Source organism: Brienomyrus brachyistius, chromosome 12 (assembly GCF_023856365.1).
Source record: "Brienomyrus brachyistius isolate T26 chromosome 12, BBRACH_0.4, whole genome shotgun sequence".
Taxonomy (NCBI): Eukaryota; Metazoa; Chordata; class Actinopteri; order Osteoglossiformes; family Mormyridae; genus Brienomyrus; species Brienomyrus brachyistius.
This window is the reverse complement of record NC_064544.1, coordinates 12,691,554-12,697,181: the sequence shown is the minus strand read 5'-3', so window position 1 is coordinate 12,697,181 and position 5,628 is coordinate 12,691,554.

Below are 5,628 nucleotides of genomic sequence, written 5' to 3'. Positions count from 1 at the left end.
AGTGAAACGGGGGGGGGGGGGCTTTCGGCGTCTCTCTCCCGGGGAGGCTGACTGTGGGGCGGTGGCGCTGTTTTTCAAAGCGTTTTTGGGAACTCACCTTTGGAACAATAGCAAGGAAGTGAAGACCACACCCCGATACCAGGGACACTTACTTTCACCATCTTCTTCGTGGGGGTCTGCGCTGTCTAGCGAAGCTAGATGAAAAGCATGCGTCTTTTTATCCCGCGTATTTATGGTCTGACATTTATTATAAAGACAAAGAAGCAAAGATATACATAACTGGCAATTTAGAACATGTATTGACAGGCCTATTATTCTAATTCTGGCATAGTCTTGGTCTGGATGGAGCCTTTTAACATATTACATATAAACGCTGGACATTTATAGCATCTTAAAGGGTTTCTGCAAATCCAATCTGCATCTACAATACCTTTAAGTGAACTGAAGCGATTTATTGTCATTGTTGACACACTACAGCACGCAGTGCACAACAATGAAATGTGTCCTTTGCATTTAACCCATACTGTTTGTGACAATATGACATAGCAAGGGGCAGCTAATTGAGCACGCGGGGAGCAGTGCTTGGGGGCAGTACCTTGGTCAGGGTACCTCAGTGGTGCCTTTCTGGTTGGGGATTCGAACCAGCAACTTTCCAATCACAAACACACCATATTCTTGCCAAAAGGCAATAACTGAGAAATATGTACACTTTTTGTCACCCACGTCTCTCCTCACTGCAATCAGCTGGGAAACGCTCTGCCAGTTTAAACCATTTTGCTGGTTACTGTTCAATCAGGGGGTGCTTTTGTGAATCGTTAGTGTGGGATTGCGCAGTAACCAAAACAATCAGACCACCACTCCAACATCCTTGGCATGCAAGGCTAGAGGCAAAAGATAACATAGTGTTTGCTCATTAGAACATCAATTCTCTCTTTATTACGCTTATGTACTTAACTGTGACTAACAGACTCAACTGTTTCTGGCCATGCTGACCTGGACTAAGTACTGGAACAGGCAGAAATGTGGGAATGTGATGTCATGCATTCTTACTCACTCATATTATATATTCCCTGTTCTGATTTGTTGCTGTCTTGGGGGTCGCTATCTGTTGCATGTATACTTTACCTCATTTTTTCGTCATGTTCCATACCTAATTTCACTGAGGCTTTTCCATATAATAGTTGCTATTATCTAAACGATCACCGTAGCTCAATTCGCATGCCCAATCTTTTTGCCAGTATGATACTTAGCCATAATTTCTGCATTCGCTTCCAAAGCCGTATGATGGACAGCTAAAAGATCGTCATCTGCCGGACCCAGACATGTGTCTTGGGGTGTTGGTCTGGCTTGCGGGTCAGTGTGTTTGGTGTGACAGAGTGTATCAATACAGCTGTTTGCAATCCACAGTCAGTCCTCTTCCCCCAAGGCCTGCATCACCGGACCTCGATCAGGGACCCCTTTTTGATGTCACGTACGGCCGTCATTGAAACATATTTATCACAATAGTCTTTGTTTTTATTCTTCGGCACTCTGTGCACTACTCAGTGACCCTCTTTGGAGGGGTCAGGGTATAATGTTCAATCGTGTGGTAAAATAATTACTAAATGTTTAAAATTAAAAAGTGAGACATTCTAGAAAGTAATAAAGTTGGCCTATGTGAGATGGCAGAAGCTGCGAACTTATTTTTACGTGTAAAAACTGGAACTTCCTTTTTAACTCTGAACATGGGTATTGAGTTTGTCCTTCGCAGTTCTATACCACGACTGTGTAATCGTGTTTGCCAGTTTAACGGATGGGATTATGGCCTAATTAAGCAATTTTAAAATGTCCCATAAAACTATCAGTTTGCAGTCATGGTCACCGGACGCCTGTGGTCCGGGCAGGTGGGTAAAGGCCTTCTTTGTGACTTTCCCCACCCATTTGTGCTCCCAGCTGACCGATCAGCTGGCAGCCAAGCGAAGTGCCGCGCTTCTATATATAGCGGCTTCACTGTAGGCCATGTCAATTCCTCGCCAGGCCTGGTTGATCTCACCTGCCGCCTGAGAAGCCTGCGGGTTCAGCTGCTGTTTCGCCGAACATCACCATCCGCCCACTGAAAGATGTGATCCAGAGTCGATGCAAAGCGAATTAAGACGAGGGAGCAAAGTCTGAGCGGCGACCAAAGGGTTGATTGAGGAGATAGTCTTTACGGGTCACATGACACTAATTTTACATCAGATTCCCGTTGCTAGGGTGAGCTGATGGCCAGTTCTCTAAGGCTGAGAGCAGCAGTCTTCCTGCAAACTCCATCAGTGCTACAGGTTTCATAGTTTCCACTACAGACACGTAACCAGTCAACGAGAAGAATTTACATTCATATTCCTCTCTCCCGAGTGTTTTTCTATCGCTTCTCCTGGGTTAATCTGGGAGTCTGCTCGCAGTAGGAGCTGACACGGGAATAAAAACAGACAAGGTCTGCGTGGGTCCCTGGAGGCCTGGAGAAGGCGGAAGAGGCAGGCCCCTGGTGGCCACTCCCTCGGGCCAGGTGGGGGGGGGAATAAAAGACAGATGCTGTCAGCCGGTTTAGTCGCTACATTTGTTGTTATGGTAACTGGCAGGCACAGAGATTTTGTCATAAGACCATGTGCCGGGTCAGAACTGCTCAAGGCTGTGTTCAGGAGATCACTATTCAGCATTCAGTACATGACGTTTTATTTATTTAGGAAAACTTGATAAATGTAAAAGATAATTTTGGAATTTGCTGGTTGGAGCTATGAATGATTGTTAAAATGTCTTTTCACTGGTCTGGTTTGCTGTATCTGCACAGTGGGAAATGTTAGTTTTTCGGTTACACTTTACTTGAAGCAGTTATCATGATGCATTATAATGTATTCATAAAGCATTATAAACCCGGCTACAACTATAAAAAGGCATACCACATTATAGCCATGTTTATTGTGCATTATGAATGCTCTATGAAGCTCTCATTTATAATGCAGCATAGAGACCTTAATAATGCATTATGATAGTCAGCATAAGAATTAATGATGATTTGTAATGCATTATGCAGGTATTTATAGAGCATTCATAATGCCTAATAGATATGGCTACAATGTATTATGCCTTTCAAGCAAAACACATGCTCAGTAAGGTGGTGAAGGAGACCAAACACCTGTATTCTGAGAGACTGAGCAACAATTTGCAACCAACAACTTGACTTCTGTCTGGTAAGGACTTTAGCAAATCACTAGTCACAAACCAACTCTCCCCCTCCCCAATCCATCAATAACCAGAGCCTTGTCAACAAACTAAACAGATTCTACTGAAAAACATAGGGACATTCCTGACCCCACCCCCAGTGTGCACAGTCATCATGGAGCCCACCAGCATCACCACTCTACCACCCATCACCCCAATGGAGGCTGGGGCCACTAAACATCCACTGGCTCCAAACAGCCCCCAAGCCTCCCTCCACCACAACGACCCTCATTCTTTCTGAGTGGGACATTAAAAAGATGCTCAAGCGTCAGGACCTCCTCAAAGGAGCGGCCCACATTCTGTCCCCCCCGCCACACTGAAGCATGGTGTTGACCTACCGTCTCACCGACATCCTCAACACCTCCTTGGAGACATGTCATGTGCCAGACTGCTTCAGAACCTCCACCATCGTTCCCATCCCCAAAAAGCCCAGGATCACAAGACTGAACGACCTCAGACCCAATGCCGTGACCTCAGTTGTAATGAAGTCATTTGAGCATCTTGTACGGTTTCTTCTCAGATCTATGAACGAGTCTCTCCCGGACCCAGTGCAGTTCGCTGTCACCATGGCTCTTGGGTTCATCCTCCAGCACTTGGATTCTCCTGGATCCTACGGCAGAATCCTTTTTGCGGACGTCAGTTCTGCATTCAATACAATCATCCCAGCTCTGCTCCAGGACAACCTCTCCCAGCTGGGTGTGCAGGTGAATCACCAACTTCCTGTCCAACAGGAAGCAGTATGTTAAGGTGGGGTAGCACATCTCTGCCCCCCTGATCATAAGCACTGGTTCCTCTCAAGGCTGCATCCTGTCACCCCTGTTGTTCTCCCTATATACCAACAGCTGCATCTCCAGCCATGATTCTGTCAAGTTACAACACCACCCTCATTGGATTCATCTCTGGTGGGGATGAATCCATCTACAGGGGGGAAACCTTCTGGTGACGTGGTGCAGCCAGAATAATCTGGAGCTCAGTGCTCTAAAGACAGTGGAGATGATAATGGACTCAGGCACAACCCAGTTCCACCCCCATGACCCTTCATGAATCTTCCGTCTTCACAGTGGAGTCCCTCTTACTCCATGGAGCATCATCATCTCCCAGGACCTCAGATGGGAGCTGAACATCAGCTCCCTCATCAACAAATCCCAACAAAGGATGTACTTTCTACAGCAGCGGAAGAAGTTCAGTCTGCCAAGATCAACGATGGTGCACTTTTACACAGCCATCATTGAGTCCATCCTTACCTGCTCCATCACGCAGGCAGGAAAGATCATGGCTGACCCCTCCCACCCTGGACATGGACTATTGCGGAAAACTACCCTCCGGTAAGAGACTCAGAACTACCAAGACCAGAACTACGTGCCACAAAAACAGCTTCTTCTCTTCAGCAGTTGAACTCATCAACAAGCCCCCCGACCCCCACTGATACAGTCCCTGCCTCTGCCACTCCCCCACTCATTCTGCACCCATCTTTCTCAATCTTTTTTTCAACTACGGGCTCATAATATTTTTTCATATTTTTATGCTCTATATTCAATACCTCAGTTCCCTTACCATCTTTGTAATTATCGTTAGTATATTCTACAGATTGCACTGTCCACAATTTATTTTATTCATTTATTCTTTTGTTTAATTTCAACTTATCTGTATTGCTTAATTTATGCTCTGTTCTTATATGTTGTCTGTGAATGTAAGCACCAACACTGGCAAAACAAATTCCTAGTACATGCAGTTGTACCTGGCCAACAAAGTGAATTCTGAATCTGATTTTATAAATAGTTACAGCCATGTGAAGTATCAGTAATACATTTGTTAGTAGTAATAATGCAAGTGTTTTGTTTGTGGGAAGGTTCAGCTGGCCTTCACATCTTGAAGCCTGATGCCACATACGGATGGTGCTGGAGCCAGCTTTCGGGACAGTCAGCAGCTAACGGTGGAGCCGCTGTTAGCCACTCTCTGCCTATTATTTGCAGACGTCCACACTCCCACATACTCCAGTAAAATAGCCAAGCTTGTCATTCCATCATGCATAGAAAATGCAGGCCTGCAGACCACTGACACAGGGCTAGAGCCTCCACCCAGGCACACTTGGTCAGCGTGTGATGGGCCTGTCAGACTGAAAAGTCTCTGCAATGGCGATTCGGACCGGGAAAGCATGTGGGGGGGGTTTCTGAGCAGTTGCAAACCATTGACTGATGACTGTCAAATCTGAGTAAGGGAAAACAGCTGCTAGTCCCTGACAGATAAATGGTTAAGACTGAGAATCCCCCACCAAATTCATTTAACCTTGAGCTCCAGGCCATTGACACATTCTCATGGTGAACTATAATTCAATCTTATAATAAATGCATTGACCCCTGAATATCACAGATTGAGCTAGGAAGGACACAG